This window comes from Battus philenor, unplaced genomic scaffold (genome assembly GCF_028537555.1).
Source record: "Battus philenor isolate CCGP_79_NKW_IND1 unplaced genomic scaffold, ilBatPhil1.0.hap1 SCAF_22, whole genome shotgun sequence".
Classification (NCBI taxonomy): domain Eukaryota; kingdom Metazoa; phylum Arthropoda; class Insecta; order Lepidoptera; family Papilionidae; genus Battus; species Battus philenor.
Genome location: NW_027181685.1, coordinates 12,519,234 through 12,543,535, shown reverse-complemented (window position 1 = coordinate 12,543,535; position 24,302 = coordinate 12,519,234). Strand labels below are relative to the sequence as shown.

The 24,302-nt window shown below is 35.1% G+C and overlaps 1 protein-coding gene across 1 annotated transcript in view; it reads left to right on the top strand.

Moving 5' to 3' along the window:
* Positions 1–24,302, top strand: part of rg (rugose) — a 728,321-nt gene that overhangs the window by 525,827 nt on the left and 178,192 nt on the right. The window lies entirely within an intron of this gene.

Below are 24,302 nucleotides of genomic sequence, written 5' to 3'. Positions count from 1 at the left end.
ACCGACCCAGAACTGATCTGTTGAGAAGAACTGACCAGAAACTTGACTAAAAAAGCGTTTTTCATTTGTACTCTATAATTTTACCTTTAAAAACCAAGAGCAGAAGTACAATCATATATAATTCACACTTTGTACGTTAATTATATAGGATTGCCACAGCTCACAAGTTCCCAGAGGATGGGCAGCAACGTCCTCTGCATGCCATAATAATATACTGCGATCGCCAACCCGCCTGCTAAGTGTGGCGATGTTATATCCCCCATAGATAACTTCGGGGAAGGCTTATGCCTTACAATAGGCTTCTATAAGGTGATATGATGGTAAATGATTGTGAGAGCTCAGTGGTAATGTGATTATATTTTTCTTGTAATTATAACATGTATTTATATTTATTTTGTATTAATTGACGTAAAATCTCATAGTCTTTTAATAGTGGATGTATTATATGTAAAAAAAGGTTGTTTTATCCTATCATCTAGGAACTTTTTACCCAAGTAATATGGGATTATCACAGATCACAAACAAGTTTCCAGAGGATGGGAAGCAACGTTCTAAGCATACCATAATACCACACTGCGATCGTCAACCCAACTGCCAAGCGTGGCGATTATTGTATATCAACCTATAGATATATTTGGGGGAGACCTATGCCTAGCACAGGACTTCTAAAGACTGAAACGACGACTACGATATATATATTACCTAACATATATATATATATATATATATTGTTATTATTATTTCTGCCGTCTCCCAAAGAATTCCAAAAGGACAGGCATCCATCCATCATCTTTTTTATACAATTATGGTAGAACATATATCTCTTTCTGCTAAAATATTTTCATATTAAGTAAATAATTGTACTAACAAAATAGTGACGTAATATTTAACATCGATAACTGTTGAAATCTTTTAATGTTAAAAAAATAACCGGCGTGGGAAATGTTAAATGAAATAATTAGTCTTTTACTTTTTTCAATGTTAATTACAAGTCGCTAATAATCGCTTATAACATAAATAGCCATTAAAACGCAGTATATTGTACCCGAGCCCCTAATTTAATCATTTGAAACGTAATGAGGCCGTTTATTAGTTCCTTTGCTAATTAAACTCGGACAATTACGTTATAATGATCCCAGGGAAATATGTAGCGAGTGTTAGAAAGAGACGGAGACGACGCATCCGTGCACTCACGCACGTCGAGTGGGCGTGGCTTATCGACGCCCTGCGGACTCTAGTGATGTCGCATGGAATTTGTCGATAAATTCAACCTCGGTCGTAACTCTTGGATTTTATCGACCCGAACAGCGAAGGTCCTAGCTTCGCGTATTTTTTACGAGTCAGTATGTCGTATTTTTTAACGGAATGCTACTTATCTAATCTTTGGAACAATCTTTCCGTGTAATGTGTACATAAACATGTTACTTGATTACAAATTTAAATAAAATATGTTATGTAAAGTTCAGCACGCCAAAAATTCGCACTTGTTACAATATTACATGCAAATATTTAACAATTCAAGTCACAGATAAAACATAATTTATTACTTAAGATTAAAAATGCACGAATTAAGTGTATAAACTTTTATTTTATTATTCTCCGCTTGTAATCATGTGCAGTGGCTACTTTAAATCATGAGAACAATCCTTTAAGAGTCCAATAATGCCATCGTTCAACTTAGAATACGTGGTAACGAGTGTTGCAATTGCACCCTGGTCGAAGAAGTGCCCATAGCAAACTCAGTTGTAGTTATTCTTTAGTGATCAACTTAGTGATCATTAATACAATATCTTTATGGCCCCAGTTGTTGAAGACCTCTCGTATATTCCCTTGTCTTAGATACACAGCGATAATATATTCTCAATAAATTTTTCACTGATTTCTTTTTCATCCTCAAGTTTTGTACTTCATGTTATCTTTCATTCCTTTCCATACTTTATTTTCCTTTCTTACTTCACCTTTAACTTTAGAAGTACTACTAATGCATTTACATTTTATTTTTTATATATTTTCACTTACTTTTGTTTATTAAACATTTAACATTCCAATTTTATATTTTACATTTATCTTTTAGCTTTGTTAAATTCTACATCACATGCTATATCAATTTGTTGTTTTTTTTCTAATTTTACCCGACTAGGATTTATTGCTTCTACTTATGTTTCTTAATCCAAATAGAAGGGATATACTTCTCAGTTCTATTATCACTTAACCTTTTTCAGACCTTAAGGCCTTTCTAGACTGAAGGCCACGGAATAGTAAGACGTTCACACACGAAGTTACTGGCCATGTTAAGATTGTGGATGATGCTTGATGCTATGTGTAGATCGCTTCCTACTGATCTTATTAGAAACCTGTGGCTTTAGGATATGTCCAGTACTGAACGTCGCATTGCTGAAGATGATGACCGTAATAAGATACTATAAACAACAGTACAAAAAAAATCAAATAAATTAAACTACTCTCATATCTATTATAAATAGATCTCTATCTGCACTATTTACGAGGATAAATATTCAAGCAATCATTATATTTTTAAAACGAAGAAGGTCGCGGAACTAAAAAGTTTGTATACATATGACAGTTTTGAATTTTGACAACGAAAATATGTTTATAACCTATTTACGAGCATAAGGTTACCTCGAGTCGACAGACACGGCGCGGGGAGGTCCCCAAATCGTTGGACCGAAAACAATCAAGGTCACAGGAAGTCACTTGATACGGGAAGCGAAGGACATGTCATGGTTGCAACCTGTGGGGGAGGCCTATACCTAGCAGAGGCCGTCTATTCCGCTAACATTATGTTGATGTTAAGGTTGAATTTTACGAGTGTTTTGATCGCAGTCAACAATATTATAAAAAAAATTATTAAGCCGCAATAAATTTCTGGGATGCTAAAGACATTAAATTCCTTTGCATCTATAGCATTAATTAAAAACATGTTCAGCATTCTTTATTTAAAATACGAATGTTTACTATTGAATTATGAGTTAAATGTGGAATATCTGATCTGACATAAAATCACGACGGGGCGCACCGTCACAGCATAAAATTACCGGCCGCGTGTATTTTAAACAACTGGATTTTAATTAGCGCGCGCATTTAAAATAATTTATGCTAGAATCGTAAGATATTTATTGGTGGTTCTTCTGTGAATAGAGCCCGCAGTAATTCAGTACCACGTGACGGTAACTTAAATTTATTTCGATGGGGTCGGCGTTCCTACCCGCATTTATTCAATTAAACAATCCGATTGCCTATTTATTTTAAGAATATTAATCTTTCTTGGTCGCATGTATTAAATTTCGTAACTAGCTGGTCCGAAGGGCGTGCTAACTTAAACTTGTTAGCTTGTCCAACCTTCATTTCATCTGTACGACGCCATTGATTTTCAATAGGACCGACGAAGAGATCACTCGTCGAATCCAACTCATCCAAAATATCGTCTGAAGATGAAGGTCTTTGATCAATGTGTGTTGGCAGACATACGGAACCAGTGGTCACTTACAACAGGCTTCATAAGAAAGCTCAAAGTCAACCAAAGAGCAATCGACAGGGCAATGCTCGAGGTTTCACTGCAAGATCGAATGTTCGTCTTGCATCAAGCCTTAATAAGATTATCTGTCCTCCTGGGTGGACGACCTTCGCTGCGCTTAACGGTCCGTGGTCCCTGTTGAAACTTAAGGCTATATGATCTCTGAGAGTTGTGAAGCCTCAATAGTAAATAATAATTAATTTTGATACGTAGTAATTGGAATTTTTTAAAAGCCTTTGGTTGCTACTTTATTAAAAATATTGATTTTTGGATAGGATGTACCACACCCTGTATACATATACAATCTAAGTAACATTTGAAAAAGGCAAAAATACATTTAATACATTGCATTGCCAACGTATTTTAATGTATTTTATTATCCACATGTCCAGTTAGTATCCGCTTATGGAATAAACCTACACACGATATACCTCATTGCGAAATAACCCAATGCAGTCAGCGGCATGCCGCCGGTACAAATGAAATCAAAGTAGTCGCGGAACGATACTTGTGCGGACGACTGTACCGGCCTACGCCGATTTATTCATTGTTTATTTGTACATAGAAGCGGTTGTGAAATAAAAAAAAAAACTGCAGTGCCCACTCGTACACGTCAAATTACTTTTCAACTACCAGGAATGCATGACTTCATGCGTCTCATAACTAACATGTCATGCAAATAAAACGACTCGGATTCGTAATGTTTTGTTTATTTTTCGATAGTTTCATTCGAGCGAAGTTTTGTTTTGAATTAATTGAAGTGGAATATCGTGGTAATGACCCGAGATGCCTAAGATCGTCTAGAATAAAGCGGAGAATTCACGACCCGATACTTGATACGTTCCTATTCGTATACAAAATATTGCCTATTTATGTTTGCCTGGTAGATTATTTTATGCGGAGCTGTTTTTATATACGATATTGATCGAAGAAGAATTTTTTTACAGTTCCACTATTCAAGATTCAAAATGTTAGTCGAACAACAGACACCCTCAGGGTGTATACGTGTCCATGATGCGGTATAGCAATATCATGTCACAAGAACACGTGCATGTATTGCACGGACGAGACTCAATATACGATCGCAAGATTCATAGATGTGGTGAATACGGCAACCACCACACAGACATTGGCGCACAAGCTGATGATGACAATGTGGAGTAGGGACGAAGAAGTGGTCGCACGAAACGTTATGTTAAAAACTGAACATTGTCAGAACGCTGTTAAAGACCCACAAGACAACAATGAATTAAAAAAATATAGTATTATTAATATAACATAATTAGTTGACTTGAACCCATTTTTAAATAACTTACTATTTAAGTTATTAAATAGATTAAGAGACATAAACACTGTAACATGCAAAAATGTGAGAAACAAAAAGTTTGGGAAGTATTAGACGTAAATGTAAAAACAAAGTCACGGACGTTAATGTCTGTGAAATGTAAATCCTTATAATAAAAAAGAGGTTCACTTTCACCAATCGACTTAATTTCATAAGCCTTGTCACATAATTGATTTTTGGATTGTGTTTTTCATACATTATTTGACAAGCTATATATATATATATATATAAGCTATATATATATATATATATATATATATATATATATGTGTGTGTGTGTGTGTGTGTGTGTGTGTATACTAAGAACCTTCCCCCTAACAAAAATAGCTTATAAAATCAGCGTTTAACATTTAGCGTTTAATTTTTATGAGCATAGAACACTAGGGACGGTTATTTCTGCTAGCGTGGCGCGGTGTGGTCCATCGCGGAGGCTGCAGTCTAGGCGCCGCCCGCATTATGTGGGGTCTGGTGAGCGCGTGCGCGCCGCTGCCTCCAACCCGATGCGCTTGTGCACCGTAATCGTGGTATAAATCATAAGCGGCAGCGGGTTTACGATTTTACTATTTACGCTATGTCGATCGTAATACTTTCAATATTCAGAATTTTATATCAAAATTGCCTCTTTAAAGAGCTGAAACAAGGAAGTAGTAGTAATAAAACTATGTATAGTAAGTATGAGTTAATATATATTTTTAATACCATATTTATACGCTATAATTTAAAATCTTACATGAAAAATTGTGACAGACACTTGATAAATAAAATAAATAAAAATTAAAATTAATATTTATTAATTCGTCAATGTGTTTCTCTGTATACGTACAATACGGATTAATTTTGAAATATATACCTGACAATAAATAAATACTGTTTACAAAGTTCTCATATTTTCCTGGTACGATAGCGGAAGCGCTGCGCCTGTACCTTGGACCACCGCTGGGGTGATGTCTTGATTACCGGCCGCTTTGTCCGAACCGACCTTCGTCTCCTCGGCTTCTAAATCCACGTATCCAGTTATATTCACCCGAATGCACTGCGCCGTATTGTGAAGTCCCTTTTTCCTTTTGATTGGATTTCATCAGGTAACGATGCGTGTTTTCTTCGCCGATAATTAGGTGAAATACAATATTTAGATGAAGAATAGTTTTTCATATTCTGTAGGATAGTGTTGAGGTTTCTTTGAATTCATTTAAGGTTAATTCATTTCGTAATATAAAAATTAATAGCATCTATTTTCTAAAGTAACTGATATGGACCAGCGGATTCGCGAGTTTTTTTTTTCTCCCGTTTCCCTAACTTATTTTTTGAGACAGAGATATATGAGCGGGACTAGAAAGTAGTGTTGCTTTCCTAAGTACAATTCACATTTTTTTAATTTCTTATCAATAACACCTTCGTTATCAACAACCTTTTGTCATCTTGTATACAAATTTTCAATGCGGGAGCGGTAACAAATCAATCGGTTTTTCTGTGAATTATGTAGACAGAAACGAAATTACTTTCCGGTCTCCCTAATATTTTACAGGGATTTTTTCACAAACTTTCCTGTTTTCACCATCTCTTTCTCTTTCATCTTTCACAATTACCCCCTCTCTTCCTTCCTTCTCTCTTCATGTTTCCTATCATTTTCACGGCATACATTACGTTTAGGCAATGCCTCGCATTCTTCGGTATATTTCATTTCCAATTGATTGATTAATTTGCAAGATGTACGATACTTGTGTAAGTTGGCTAAATAGCACACAGAACTGATTGCCGCCATAGGTTCCGGAGTGAACACCACGGATCGACAAACGCAGCCTAAACTATCTGTATTTAGATTATTTTTGCATTTCTCCTGGTTACAGAAGGGATATATATGACTACCACTGCATGTGCGGAAGTGGCTAAATATTGGTCCTTTTCTTACTTAGGATGGACTTCTGCAAGGTAACGCCTGATTCCATTACTTACTTTTACACCTATTTCCAACATCCTATATAAAGTGACCATTGTGATATATGTTCTATTAATATTTTATTCTATTGGAATACTACAAGTCGTTTAACTTCTGGCAGTACAGTTTTTTTAACATTCGTTTCCCCTGCTCTGTTTATGGCAGGGACGTTACATACGTACAAAGTATAAAGCTTCCAGGGAGAGATAGTAAACAATGATTAATTTTAATATAAATACCTTTTCTAACATGCATTAATTGATTAGAAATGAGCTATACATTCAACAAATATGTTATTTATACCAAAACATACCTCCATTTTTACTGTCTAAACACCGCCTCATCACGCCTCTATAAATCCCTTTTATGACATAATCATTAACACCAATGACTTTCAGTTACCTTGACTATTTCGCGGGTCATCTAGTGGGGGTCCATACACTCTGGGTCGACTCGACTCGTGGTAGCCACTCGAGAATCTTTCGACCCGTTGCATGGGCGATGAGCCCCGGTCACTGCCACTAGCAATTCTAAGAGCTATCTCGGTAACCTTGATTCTGAGTTTTAATGGGTGTTTTTATCACATTTCATGTCGTCATAAATCATCACCGACACACACAATGATGACATTATTGCAAAATTTTTGACATTCTAAATTTAAATTCCAGTTTCGTCTATTTTGCCTTAATTACTCACATGTACAGTCGCTTCCAAAATAGTCTCGCCTATATCTTGTCGTGTCGGGTCCGTCTGTACTCGTATAAACTCTTGATTCTTTGGACATCATGCACTAACGACGAATAATGCAGTCGATGTCTCTTTCGTGAGCCAAGGAAGTCTATAAAAACGGCCGCGTAAAAACGATTCGAATAAGAAAATCCCTCGGAGGAGGCCTCAATTAAAAAGCGGAGGTGCCCGCCCGCCCGCCTTTTTGTCGCGCAAACCGCCGTCGCCCTACAATCGCGGCCTTTCAAGCCCCGCACAAAGACGCGCCGGCGTGATAAAGAAATCCTCGGGCGCGTAAGACTTGCTTACGTGGATCCCCACTGCGAGCGGATTTGCTATATGCCATTAAATTTGTCAATACTTTTTAAATATCTATTTGATACACATTATCTGTTAAAAGTCCCAGCGGATAATATGCGCAGAACAGATGAGGACCTAGTTCCGGTTGTTTACTTATATAGACCACGGACCGGCAAGCGCAGCGTTGGACGTTAGTGCACAAGGTTGACAGACGACTTTGTTAAGGAAATCTAAAGCTCGGTAGACGCAAGATGCAGGCCGCTTCCAGGCTTATTAGTGGACAGATTTACGTGAAAATTTCTGTTTGTTTAAATATAAATATATTTTGGAATTAATTGTAATTTATATTACCTTTTTCAAGTGGGTATTTTACACGCACTTTTTAGTCGTCAACTAACTTTTAAATCATTTAATTGGTCAGTGTAGTCGTGCCGGGAGCCAGCTCGAAATGCTGATCTGCTGAGAAAAGTAGGCCAGGAACTAAACGAATGATAATCTATACAAATAAATAAAATTGGAGTGTCCGTTTGTAACTTTAAAATAACTTTTTACTACATGCAAATATATACGGTACATATAAGTATATTACATCTGTTAAAAAAATTGTTTGTCTTTTTGTTTCGGCTAATCTCTGAAATGTCTGGACTAATTTTAACAAGACTTACATTAGTAGGTAGCTGTTGTAATAAGGAGCAACTTAGGCTACTTTTATTTTAGACTTTTTTTAAATGTTACTTTTAAAATTAGAACAAAAATTTTTTTTCATTCCATGCAGACGAAGTCGCGGGTACAGCTGGTTTTAAATAAAATTTAGCAATGTTTCATATATTCATATTAAATAAATAATCGTTTTCAGTTTAAAAATCAATAAAAATAATAATAATTACAAACGCTGTCAGTGTGGCCGCACGCGATTACATCAAGTTACCTCAAGATTTCAAAATTTAAAAGGCCAGCAGAAACAAAAGGGCCCTTTCTTAGGGCCCCCCTTTTGAATCCAAATCCCGTCCTAAATCCCTATTGAGCATTGTGCGCATGTCTGAGCGCCGATTTCGGAATGTTTTCTATACAAAAACTTCGGTAATGTAATATAGTATTGTGGCGAGGCTGAAATGGCTCACGTATCGGATGATCTCAGACGATACTGTGTTGTTATTGTTTACGTCGCGGTGATTGTGTCGGCCCATCTGCTTGCCTTTCATGTCTTTTTTTTTCATATTAAAATAGATTATTGTACGACACGTTGCAATATCTCGACGGATAAGTTAAGGGCTTTTTTTATACATTGTGCTCTGTCATATGAGCCCGTGTAAGTTCATATAAATAAGATTAAATCTGTGATTGCTTCATTTGGAAACGCAAACCTCTATAATTAAATGAAAAAAATATTTATTTTTTCAAATAGTTTCTATACATACATTTCAATATGTGTTAATACATACTGCCTTTAAAAAAATGAATCTCTGGACTGAGTTACCATAACTTGTTCGAAACAGCTTGATACCAACATATTATGGTCTAATAGATCGTATTATTGAAGGTATTATTTATTTATTTATACACTTATATGGAGTAGTAATGTGAAATGACAGTGGCCACCTCACAAAGCGCGGATCAGATGACTGCTGATGGTCATTAAGATTTTGTAGTTGATACCATAATACGTTTCTGAACCGGTTTGTTGGAAAATTAATGGAAAAGGTCTGAAGGAATTATAATGATGACGACACTGATGAACGTGAGCAGTGGCAGTCCAGCGGTTGTAGACTGTAGTTAGTATCCTTACCTTCGATCCCCGGGATACAATCTTTAATTGCCACTGCTCATAAAAAAAGTCACCACAAAACTATGTAACTACATGTATATATTTTATAGAAACAACGAACATTTATAGAAATACAGGAGAAAGAGCCGTGGTACCCCAGAGGTGATGAATGAGACTTGCGATTGTAAGTCGCGAGATCGATTCCCGGGATATAATCATATATAATTAAGATTTTGTACATTAAATATTTAGGATTGTCATTGCATACACCGCACTTACTCCGCGTGCCAGACGTGGCTATTATGGTATATCCCCCATGAATATCTTTAGAGATCTATGGGCTGTAACGACGGCGACGATACTTTTGTTAAGTATTAAGGTGAACTTAATGCGTAGGGCATTTTCTGTAAATTGACTTATTAAGTTGTGCAGAGATAAATTAATTAGGTAAGTGAAATAAATCACTGAAGCATAATGTAAAAGAAAAAGAGGATTCTATTATATATATATATTTATAAAGATACAATAATCTAACATATATAAATATATTTAAATATAATCTATATTCCACAGACATTGACGCCCGTGCCTTTATTTTTACAATTACATTCAATATTTTCGATATTTTTTGCTCACTTTTGTGCAGATTAGTGTTTACTAAATCTCTTAACTTATCTCTTAACTTAAATCGTATATTATTTAAAACTACGTTGAAGTCAACCAATTATGATTATTTTTAACAACGTTCTGACTGTGTCAAGTTTTTTAAATTAGGTTTCGTGCGACCACTTCCTCGTCCATACTCCACATTGTCATCACCGTTTACCGGCGATTACCGTTTTCGCCACATCGATGAATCTTGCGATCGCATCTTAATTCTTATCCGTGTATATATATTAGACAAGTGTACTATCTATACTCAACTATAATATTATAATTTATCATCACAATTTTAGTCATAGGATATCTGCTGCTAGATATAGACCTCACCTATAGATTCTAAAAACACCAGCGACCTGTGTTCTGCATCTTGAAAGGACATTTAAAAGGTGGTCTGTTTGCCTGGTGGGTGGACGTTCCTTGCAGCGCTTAATAATCTATAGTCTTCACTCCAGATCTTTAAGATCTCAGCAGCTATCTATTGCGCTTTGTGACCCACCCACTACTTCTTCTTATTTTCAACCTAACTAATAAATATTATATTAGTAGGAAAACTATCGTTTTTAACGGCGCCTATAGATGGCGTTAGCAGTCGAATGAATCCCGCTATTATTTCACTACAAAACACTTAAATATAAAATTGATGACAAATTGATTTTTTAATCTACACCGGTAGAGTTGTAGTCAAATTTCTTTCCAAAATACATCGTATAACGTCAGGTTAATAAATTGTTATATTTGTCTATCCGTTTCATTACGAAATGGTACAAGACGATATATTCAAATGATTTATCTATCTGTCAGTATTGCGTTAACTGTTAAATATGTTATGAAAGTATGTTTTCTGATATATCAGCTATTTTTTAAAAACTTTATTGTCTCTATTATATTACACGATCATTGATTATGGTTTCCTTTTCAATTATCATTTCATCTATTGGAGTCCACTGGTGGGCATAGGCCTTCTGCACTAGATGCCATCATCCGGCGTATGGCGACCTTAAAAATATCGTCTATTCATCTCATTTTCGTGTAATTTCTTAAAAATACTTATCCGTTTTATTTAACATAAATGTTATACTTTAGTAATAATTATAAATATGAAATATAGTATACTTAAAAAAATATAGTATACTTTAGTTATAATTTGAATATGAGCTTCTAAGTGGCATTTTCAAACGCTACAGTCTATCTAATTTCTTTAAGAAAATAGCACATAAATCTTAATCATGCATTTTGACTAATAAGGTCTCAGTAAATTAGAAAGTCGTGTTCATATTGATCAATTGAAAAAAGGCTTTATAGAATACGGACGTATTTTTTGTACCGCTTGACATTGTTATTAAACTGTGTAAACACATAATTTACTTCAAAAAGGGTAAACGACATGAAGCCTTTGTCTTACTTAAATATCTAGACATATTCATAAAAAGTTTTTCTTTTACATTTTTCATGGGATCCCCTGTAATATCAGTATGTAGCGACCCAAAAACAAAGCCTTAAAAGAGATTTTAAGCTAGGCGCCCACTGCGCCTTATCGTCTTGAATCCGAAGAATCTGCAAATGCCATTTGGACAGCAGTGTAAGTGAAATTAAAAAAAAATGTTCATATAAATCATTAACGTAAAAAAAATTATTACGAAATACATTACAAATCACTTGTCAAAAGCTACACAGTAATATAAGATTTACCCGCTGCTGCTCGTCGTAGCTCGCCCACGCTATGGCCACACGTAGCTCGCCCTCATTGTGGCCACACATCGTTCGCGTCGACAAGCACTGAACGCGCATCTATTGTGTTCAGTCATGTCACCGTCTTTTTAAATGACCTATAGCATGCTTGTTTAAAGGCGTTTATATTAAATATCGGGGCTTGTTACTTTTAAAGACCCTAAAGGACTTAATGGTTGTGTTTTGTAATGATTTTGTATTTATTTATAACAGAAAGGTGTAATTGAATCAAAGCAAAAACGACTTATGAACTCTGGAGCAATATGTCAATTGTAAAATAAATTAATAAATAATTGTGAGGAGTCTTATCATTATTAATTAAAAAACGAAATAACAAGTATATTTTATCTATAACTTTGACCTCCTGCATTGAAACCAACATGTTATATCATAGTAAACTAGAGAAATGTGTCTTTGATTCCTGCAAGGTTTTTTTTTAAATGGTTTATGTGAACACGATTTTCTAATTTCTAATATTGTCACGGAAGAGTACTTTCTTCTATGATCACATCTCGGAAGAAGTAAAAGTGAACCTCTCATCACAAAGTTGGTCTACCTTTAGCAAATTGAATAGGCAGAAGGCAAGGCACATAGCGCGCAGAACAGATGGCCGTTGGAGCCTTATGGTTTTGGAGCGGAGACCACGGATGCAAGCGCAGTATACGACGTCCGTCCACATGGTGGATAGACACGTGTTAAAATTATAAAATCTATTTTACACATTTATATTTTACATAGTTTTGTAAGTCTTACTGCTGAATAGACGATGATGATCATGAACATTAGAACGTAATGAAGCCACGGAAAAAGCTCAGCGAACAGAACCTGTCAGAGCATCGATTTGCATCGAGTCGACCGGGTGATCGATCCCACTAATTTAATAACCTATTATTTTAAATACAAGTCGACGACATACGATAGCGTGGGCATAAAAATGTCCGGCAACGGGACGATCAATCTTGGTCCGTACCTGAGCCCGAGAGATCGGATGCGAGAGATAACCCTTCCTCAATGCGTAATACCATTAAGACAACGGTGACAAACCGACCAAAAAATAATTTTCAACAGCTCTTTATACGCGAGACAATGTAAACTTTAATCCTAAGTGTGTATTAATAGAGTTTAAATTCGATTGTTGGCGATATTTTTTATGTGCGATGATTAAAAATGTGAGATGATGATCATTGCGGGGGCTCCCACTGCGAAGGTTTGTTTAACCTCTTTGTTTTTCTGGATCCCCGGTCGTGGGTCCGTTTTAATTAATGCCCGCCACGTATTTTTTTCGACGTCGCTCACCGCGTCTTTTTTTTTTTTCTTCGCTCTTATCTGTCTTATTTGTTTTTTAATGTTCGTTATTGAAATATGTCCGTGGACCGTGTGATTCGATATCTCTGCGTCTCCTATTGTTTTCGTTTTGATATATTTATGGGTGCGTTTCCCGGGAGTGGTGTTTCGCTTCTTTTTTTTTTGGACGCTGAAGCTGTCGTCGGGCCGGTGCCTTCGGCTGTTGTTTATATGGGCATCCCGGATTCCTGTCGAACAGCGCAACTTATCTAACTTCGTGATCGGATGCCTCCTTAGTACTAGTTCCTATATCATTCGCAAAAGATAATAAATCGTAACGTAAAATATTAAATTAAAAAAAAAAAGTGAGGAACTTTGAAATACTAACAATATGAATGTATTTTTAAACTTTTTGATATTTTGATTCAAATACTTTCTTTTAAAACTAGGCATGCGAGCAACGTATTTTTACATACTTTGCATTTTCACTGGATAGCATTTTTTTAAAAATAATCATACAAAATATGGTTCTTAAGTGATGATCACAAGCCGGTGGATACGGCGTGAGTAAAACATCCACTTGGTGGAACGACGACATAGTTCAGGTCACGGGAAAACCCATCAGCCTTGCAGTGAGCGTCCATCGGCTGTTAAGAAGAAGAAGTTAACATGCAGAAAGTTTCGTTCGTAAAAATGTTGTAGTTTTTAATTTACTGGCGATTTTTCTGTATAATCAAACATCAGCTCGATTCTCGCACAAGCGCACACTACGGTATAGCGACGGCGAATTATACCCGCTTGCAAAGTGTTAATAGTTACAAATTGTTTATATAATTATAATTTTCAATTTACAATGAGATTTCTACGAATGTAGCATGTCTGTCATTGTCATCATTTCAGCCGTGGGATGTCTACTGCTGGATGTATATTTCGAATAAACGTTTCGTTTGTTTTCGCGTGTTCCGACGAATTTAACTCCATAGATTAGAATTTTCTGAAGTCCATAATGTGATTGTCTGTCTACCTTGTATGTGAATCGGAAATAGGAAAACGGAAATACAAAAATATGGAAGAACAGATAAATACTTATAAAGATGATTAAGATACAAAAATAGTAATAGAAGAAGACAATAATGTGATAAATAATCATGAAACTTTGGGAATGGAGTAGAAGGTTAAAAAGCGATGGTTGAAAGAATGACAAAAATGCTTATGGAGTGAAATATTTTATGATGAATGAAAGAAAAGAAAAATAATAAAAAATGTTGTGAGGGAAGATACTAGACAAATGTAAATAAACCTGAACCTGAAAAAAATATACCTGAAAAAATTGTAACCTGTGCTTGTAACGACCTTGTCGCACACAGAACAGGGGAAACGAGAAGCCCGCCAAAAACGGAGGCTGTAAAAAGAGGATGGTTACCCTGCGTTTGCTAGTCTGTGGTCTTTACTTCAGAAATTTAGGTTATTTGATCTGCCCACTGTCATTTCAACTTACTAATCCGTTTCAATATCGAACTCGTAAATAAATCCCCGGCTTAGGAGAAGGCTTCATGTGTGTGTTAGTGAATGGACCTCGCGGGTAAATAAGCTAGCTACAACATCAAAGTTCTAAAACTATTAGAATTAATGGCAGTAATTTAGCTATTTATTACCAGTTGTTAGCACGGCGGGACTGGAGGCGAGCGTTGTTTATGGATATAACAAGAGGTTAATAAAGTCCTTCGATACGAATGCGTTTTTTTATTCGCATTGTACTGTCGAGAGATGTAATCAACTTTGGCAACGAACGATTCATTTTAATTAACAAAATTACTTTGTTATTCGTTCAATAATTAGTTATCTAACTAGGGTAAAATTAGACGTAACTTATCGAGCAATATTAATCTAAGTTGGCTACTAGTTACAATCTACATCGTCATTAATGAAACTATCATTATTAAACACATTAAGCGAAGTTGATATTAAAAATTTATCTTAAATTAGTTAGTTTTGCAACCAATGGTACAAAGAAAGAAACAATCGGTTAATTTAGGCTTTGTAGAGCATTATCTCTGTCCCACACTACCTATGTGAAGTTTTGTCAGTCGTGCGACAGAGATAACGCTCCACGAAGCCGAAATTAGTCGATTGTCCCTTTCCAAAGGTCGATGTGCAATATTTATCGCCGGGTAGAAAGGTTTTCTAGTATCGAACACTTGCTGAAATCGGCGTGGGTAGGCTTCCCACTAAGTGTACCGACTTTGTAAAGGTAGGCCTATCGGTCATATAGCGCCAAACAGATGGCTGCTGGAACCTTAAAATTATAGAGTTTATACAACAGTCCGGCTACAAATTCGCTAGAGTCGCCGAAAGACGGTGGATTCAGGTTGTTGTTGTTGTTGGACCCTTCGATTTAATGGGACATCTACAGATCGGATCAACAGATCTCCTTTTCTGTTGCGGGAGCGGGAGGCGGGAGACCAGCGCTGGATATCCTGTCTTATCATTTTTCAGTATTGCCTAACACTGCTCACCAGTGCGTAATGTCAATTCAACTGAAATCATTCTACGAGACCGGCTCTACCTAGTATTGAATATTTTGTTAAGTTTTACTATGTATGTTTAGTACATAGCAAGTACTTTAAGACCAAGCACAGTTCTTTTGTGAACAAAGAAATAACAACGATGTACGAACGTACATTTTTAAATATATTTAATACGAATATAAATCACACTTTGCAAGTTAGTCACCGGACGTTATCAGCCGGCTCTCGTTTCGCAAACCACTCCAATGACTTTTATTTTTGAGTCCAAAAAAAGTATATTTTGTCTTTTACGTTTTTGTTTCGTCGCTTGTAACATATCTGTTTTATCTTTCCAGGTAAGTGTTGACGAAATCCGAGATCAGTCGGCCGCGCCGCGGAGGTAGTGGCTGACCTTCGTCGAAACCGATGCGGAGATAAGACGCGGGCTTGTTGATAGTACACTTGTTTTGTAAGTAGGAAGTTCCACCAAGCTCTGATACGAGTTCCGACACTCAAACTTTGTTAAGTTTTTAAGTTCACGGACCCCTCCGTTCCGTGAACTCATACAGATGAAGCTGTAAAAGCCGCAAGGCTAACAGCATAAACTATCTACAATACAATACAATACAAGTAGGAAGTAGATAGATATATCAGAATACTTACCACGGAATTACTTATTTGAAAAACATACCAGAAGCTGCATTAGAATGGTTCAATTAATGCTTATTTAACATATTTACTTATATTTAAACGATATCTTTTTCAAGGATAACATAATTTTATTTTTACAATTAATCTAAATGTCGAGGTAAATCAGTTGAATCAAACTGATCTAAGATCTTATTCATTACTTAAATCATCATTATTCAAAGCATCCTTTAGTTAATTTCAAGTGAAATAAACTTAATTGAAGACTGTCATAACGCATCCTAACTCCACTTAACTGTGTAAAAACAAAAGTAGCAATGAATTTCGAGAGAATATCATAAAATTATGTCGCCAGTTAGTATGGTGTGGTTAAAATCGTGGTTATTTCCTTTAGTTGAAAATTTGACCCAAATCATAATATTTCTATATTAAAAATAATTATTAACAAAATAGGAACAAGACATGAAACATTTCATACATTTCTAGCAATCAATACATTTTAAAAACATTATATTTTCGTTACGCAATTGCTTCTTTACGGAACATGCATAGCGATGTACCAAAGATGTGGAAAATATGCGCTAAGATCATTGTACAATGTGCTTATTATATCTTTGGGAGAATTAAGATCCATGATGTTTCACTGAGATTTGTTTTATTTGATTATTAAATAAATCTGTAGCGTTTACAATGCTCCGAATTACTGGCCATTACAGCGAGTGCTTTTAAATTTAAATTATCGTTGCGCATTTTAATTCGAATGTCGATTTAATTCGGACTTCATCGGTGAATCACTGCCGTCGTGTTGGGGTAGAAATTGTTACTAGTAAACGATTGTAAATTGTCTCTATATAATGTTATATCACACCCTCCTCTCATTATCCTATTTAGATGGTGACATCTAAAAAGGAACGAATGATAACTAGACACGTATATATATGTACTACTGATATCATAGAGAGAGAGCCGTAAGTTCACGAGCAGACTGTGAGCTAGAGTTAGGAAGAAGAGTGGAGAGTAGCACTACCGCCTCTCTAATGGGAGACAAAGAGTGTCTCCATATCTTTTAGAGAAACTGTCGAAAAATTGTTAATGAAGTCAAAAATAAAACTGCAACGTAGATAGGATAAGAGTAAGGAAAAGTTAACAAACTGTAATTTAAAGAAAATAAAGAAATGATATAACAAAAGTGTAAGAGTCTTAAAATAAAAACCTAAATTTAAATTGTACTATAATACGCTAAAAGGGTTTGGCGAAGGAAGAGAGGCGAAGTGTGTACGAAATGTAAATAGTAAGAGAACTAAAGAAATTGTGAGGAATGGTAAAAGAAGAATAATAGAGATTGTAAAGAACGGGAAAGAGTGATATAAAGAAGTACTGAAAAATTATTGAAAATTTAAAAGTTTCTGTCCTCAATATTAGAGAGGGTACGAGAAGCCCCAAAACGGGGCCATATAAACGTCATATAGAAAGACATAATAATCATCATATGTTATATATATATATATATCATATATACAAAAAAGTGCAATGGGTGATCTTATCACTCGAGGCATTTTTCAGGAAGGACAAGCTGTACCGAGACTAGAGATTCCTTATAAGACCTTAAAAAGACCAAAGACCGACAAGGTTTACTGCGGACTTTTCTAAGAACCGGTCTTATTTTAAATCAATGAGACTTGCTTATATCTTATGTTTGAAATGATAACGTCAGTTCAGTGAGTATAAAACCATTTAAACATCGTATTGCAGTTTTAAATAATTTGAGTTATGTAAACGTAAATGTAATAAAGTGCAAGCGGGTGGGAGAGGGTGCAAGATATTACGGGGTAACATAGTGTTATTCCTGTAGAAATTTATCTGTTTGTCGGACGCTCTAGTGTTCCTCCCGGGGGTGTTCTCGGGATTACATCCCCCTACTCCCGTTGCACGGTGCGGTATAGTTCACCACTACTCGTGGTCCATGTGAAATTTTAAATAACGTATTTGATTTACACGTAAATATTGTTTAATAATAATATGTACATATTTGCACAATTTCTCCTAAGGTTTGTAGGTCTTGTATGTTATAACAACACGAATTCCGAAATACAAGTGTGTATATTCATCAACATCAAAAGTTTAACCCATATTTATACTGATTTAAAACAATGTTCAACCAATAAAATCGTAACCCAATCACAAGTCGAAAAGTAAAGAATTATATTTCTACGGAATTCCCCTTTTCGATGGCGTAATGTTGCTGCTACATATTGCAAACAAACACAAAAAAGTATTATAATCATAAGTAGATACACACGTGATAACATTACTTTAATGTTCCAAATGGAATAGTAGCGATGGGAGTTAGGTTGGATAGTATGTGTTTTATGTTTTGTGATACGTTTTGTATGAAATAATACTAATTTTCAACGGATTACATTGCAGTTTGTTCTTAATGAAAATATATACACTTTGCCGAATTGTTCGTCGCTTTGTCGAGTTTTCCGCGTTGCTATAATTTCGTCAATCTACGATAGATACATTTGTGTTAATGCGCGACCCCAATGGTTATGGTTTTAAATTCGACATATTTTTGTCGAAATCGTCGTGTGTTCGATGGGAAAAAGAAGATATGAAAATTATTTGGTGTAATTTCGTTGCACACTCCAAAATGCAGTCTATGCGATGAAGTGACAATTTTTCGCCGATGCTCCAAGGTCTGAAGCTTAGCGTTCACCAAAGCATCGTTACAAATAATCCTCTTGGCTCGTCTCTGTATGGAGTTGGAGAGATGGCTACAATATTCTACACATTATCTGATTTGTGCTACGTATAGGCATAAGAACTGTCCTGGTGTAAAATACTGCCTATAATTCTCCAGTATTCCCAGATTTTAACAGCTAATTTAACTTTGGAATCAATAACTGACCTAAACAATTCGTGGTGATCTGCCACCAATATTAATGCACTTCGAAAATTTGAAGACAGTTGAAAAAGTTTGCGGTGAATATGCACCTTTATACAATAATATAAGGATTATACTGTGTCTAATAGCAGAGCATACAAAAGGCTGCACTTATCTGTATGTCACGCCGATGTGTTTTAATTCAAGCAGTAGTGCGGCTTCAGATTCCACGAAATGGCCTCGTTTTCGATTCTTATCAGGGTTATGAGGATCTTGATCCACAGCATGCTTTGCTAAATAGTCCTGCTTATTGTGTGGACAATTTAATTATAAAAGGGAAATATATTTATGATCGCAAAGGTCTCTTTTCCGCGTCGATGCGTTTGATAATTGCAGCGGCGTCGTATCAAGCCGTAAAGAAATCAATGAATAATTACATATACCGCATCTGCCATTTCTGCTCAGCGCTCGGGCCCATCTCGGGGCGTCAGAGACCGTTGGTCTGGAAAATTGAAACAAGGGAGATGTTACACCGGCTTTTCTCGACAAATATAACAATGCGTTCGATATCGTTTTAACGCCACTGTGTTTATATCTAGTTTCGAATGGCAAGCGATGAAAACTATTCAGTTTATAGAGGATTAGGGTGAGGCCAACCCCATGCGATTTTTAGGATTTAAAGGATTTCACAATGATTATTAGGAAATAATTCAGTCGGATTCTATGTTTTCATATAACGAAGAGGATTTGTTTTATACGGATTTTTATTACAATTGCATTTATATTTAGATTTCTGTAAAAAATGCATTTATTAGTGTCAGATGGATCTCTTATTATTTAGTGTCCTTATCAATATTGCAGCGGTAAGACGGGTATCCATAGCTGGATATAGCTTCCTCTATGGATTTCCAATAGAACCGATTGGAAGCAGCCAATGCTTACTTGCACTTAGGTCTTTATATGACCGTCACATGTCCACCCCGTGGGTGGACTTATATGCCTTACTATTTTTTATTTTCAACAACCTAGTATAAAAATGGCATCGTTTATTAAACCGTTTTTCTACTTTAATACGGAGGTATTAATATGTTACTTTCCTTAAAGTTCGGTTTTGTTTCAAAGATTTTGTTACAACAATATGTTATTAAGTCGCAATTGTTCTAAATAACATAATATATTATTTTATACTTTACAAACTTGGTTATCTTTTTATAGTGTTGGTGTCATGGTCCATTTCCCTTACAGTCTATAAGAGATCGGTTTTACTGGTAAATCAATCTAATAGCGTCGTCGTTTTTCACGCTTATATTCCTAAATTTTCATTATAGCATTAGTAAAAGATGTGAGAGCTCTAAATGAGTGAATGTGTGTTTGTATGTAACTTATTTGTCAGCAAAATTTTAAAACCGTTACACTTATTTCCAGTCCACAAATTTGTTTTTTTCTATTGCATCTAAGATCTGGCAGAACAAAGTGTGCAGGGATAGACAATAAACAATAAATAATATTAATATGTAGTATTTCAAATTTTAACACGCATCCAGACAAACTTTCATTCACATAAACAAATAACAAGGCTATATTGGTGCTAGAAGCTGTTAGCCTTTTTGACTTATACAGCTTCTTCGGACTCAAGGCTCGAGGATCAGTATCAGATCAGTGAACTAATATATTAAAAAAAGTCTACGATTAATGTGACCCCTGTCGTATTGTATTGACTAATTGATATCTATTCGGATATAGGAGCAAGGATAGCATTGATTTTGGATAGTGTGTACCATACATTATTTGAAAGAAAACGAGATTCACTCTTTAAATCTATTACACCTATAAAACTCATCCTGTATATGTGTTATTCCTTATTGTGTCTTCCTTGTATTGTGGTTGAATTTAAAGGTACTTTACAAGCCCCCATACAGGGTACTCTTAAGACAGATGATCATTTTTTTAAAAACATTTTTACAAAATTACATTTCAACAATAAATAATGTTCTGTTTTTTTTAAATCGTACCCTCCGATCCCTTAGGGTGGAGAAAATCGCGACACGATCGTCATTTGTAAAATAATGACGTCATCAAACGCTAATCCCAAAGCTTTCATGTGGATTACATACGTGCAATTCTTTTTGATCATAAATACATGCAATTTTGGACTCTATTTCATCACATGTTGCAAATATATGGTCGCAAAAATAACTTTGTACGAACCACTAGTTTCATGACGTATCAAACATCAATTGTCTCTTTCTACACGTGCAATATTGTACCTTAAATCTTGGTATTAAATTTTAAATTCGCTTGGAGATGTTGTAAACGGAAAGCTGAGTCTAATCCCATAAAAGCTGTACAGCAACGTAATTTGAACTCAAATAGAGTGATCGTAGAGTGGAAGTTACTTTGATGATTTACATCTGCGGGTAGTCGGACACTTGAGCTGGTGTACCATTTCGATACATTAGGCTCGTGATTTATGCTCGGGGAGCGGCGGAGTCAAAACAAGCGGGGTTTCCGCGGGTGGTACTCGCTGCATCTCTTACTAGTTAATAGGGTTGCCACGCAAATTTCTTCTTTTTTATTCGCAATATATAAATATAAACACACACACAGACATATATATATATATATAGTAATTACGTCATCATTTTTTTGTTTTTATTGTCGTCAAATTTTTGACAGATGACAGCTGAGGAAGGCAGTGATGGTGTTATTAATACGTCACATATTTAAATATTTTTTTCTCTACATGAACAATCCACGTGGTCATCACCATTATCATCATTTCAGCCGTAGAATGTCTAGTGCTGATAAACCAAAAAAACCTTCCACTTACCTCAAAGAAAATATAAGGTGAAGTATTCAATGTTTTATAGTTTTGCAAGTATCAACAGATTTGTCGATCATTTTTTTATAAAAAGATTTATTTGTCCAACTTCAATTTTATATATATATAAAATACAATAAGTAAATATTTACCCAAGGCAAATTTATGTATTTATATATTGATAAACTATCAAAAACATGTAAAAAATATGTTTTCGTGATTTTCCTGATCATAATATACGAATTAAAATTGTAGGATTTTTTTTTAAAAAATTAATGTAAATTGAAATTAACTGACAGCCCTAACGCTTTCGCCAAATTGACGAAGTAGTCCTAGAGGTCCCTCGGGAAGGCATCCTCGTCTCAAGGGCATAGTCAGTACAGTTCTGCAAGCGGATATTGTTTTTTCTGCCCTCTTATCTCACTTATATTCTTACATCTTTATGCATGATGTAGTGAGCATGTACAAATGTTTATACCTTTGTAAGATAAAACTAATCCACTATTGTTACAAGCAAATAATTTTTTTAAACTCATGTTAAAGAACTTTATCATACATGACGCAGTCGTTTCGTAAATCAGTTCTTTATTTGAATATCACGTTTATTTATACCTCTACCGTTGATTGGAGTCACCTCACATATAATTTAACTGAACATAATTTTATGGTCACTTAGTGCTGCGCTTTTATAATAGGCCTCATAAGGCCTCCATATCACCCAGAGAGCAATGGAAAGGGCTATGCACGGAGTTTCGTAGTAAGATCGAATCATAAATGAAAAGGTCCACGGAAGAAACAAAGTCACGTAGCTCGAAGAATTGCTGGTTTGAAATGGCAGTAGGCCAGATAGGCCATGTAGACCTCGATCCAGGGACCTCAAACCTACTCGTAACTATAGGCTTATGACCACTTGAAACATAGTAAATTTAAAATCAGAAATATAAACACAGACTTCAAAGACACCAAATCATTCACAGGTCTGGATGTACCTATATTTAATAAAGTTCCACAACATATCTAAGACCTCACGTTTCTTATTTTAAAATCAAAAATTAATATATCGTTAAATAAATCTTACTACAGAAATGCCAGTTTTTATTTGATCGAGATGTGTGGAATTTTGTTTACTCATTTACATAGATTATATTACAATGTATTTATCAAAAATTGTTGAATTTCTTTTAAAAGAGCAGCTGTTGAGTTTCGAATCGGCTCTTCTCAACAGATCAGCGTTCCGAGCCGGTGATAGCTTACTGCATATGTTAAAATAATTGATGATTCATGTGAATGCCCAAAACTCTGAATTTGAATTTGAAAATTTTAATTACAAATTTACATTTTGTAGGGCTAAAATAGTAACAAATACATAATTTTTTACTATTTTAGCCTTACAAAATAAATTGTAATTACTTTTCTTAAAAAATAAATTTCTAGTAAGAAATAAAGATGCGTAAATTTAAAAAGCTTTGTCATAGACTTTGTATATATGTAAAAAAGTGTTTTGTCAGACCTTTACACCTAAGAATAGCGAATGACTGTCATTTGAGTTCCATTCATCAAATTGGTGAATAAGGGTCTTCACAGCTAAGTGCATTTGGTTCCAAAGAGGGTAGGCAAAGGGTTAATATCGCCAGTGTAATTTTATTGTCGTTGTGGGGTTAGGGGTTGAACGCTGTGATCGTGTTTTGCGCTCCTTAATTTGTTTTAGATGCTTACAGAGGGTTTTAATGTAAACAAAGTATGTCTATAAACTTTTTATTTTAATACAGGATGATTGTTTTAGATGTTAAAGCTTTAATGGAGAAAATGTATCGTTCTTTTACTATAAATAAACTTATATGACCTATTCAAAACTGGCTTCAGAAATAAATAATAACGTAATCATAAAACATTACTACATATTAAAATTTATTATTGTTTAATATCTGCCTGTTTAGACTTTATACTGCCAGAAGTATCCAAAGTAATCAAGTTATAAATTATAATTGGAGATGGGTATAAATATTAAAAGTAAGAAAAGGACCAATATCTACTTCCGCCAATGCTATATATTGGTCCTTTTCTTACTTAGGATGGACTTCCGCAAAATAACTCCTGAATCCATTAGATATAAATACTTAGACTTTGCTGATAAATGAACTATACTTTTACGCCTTC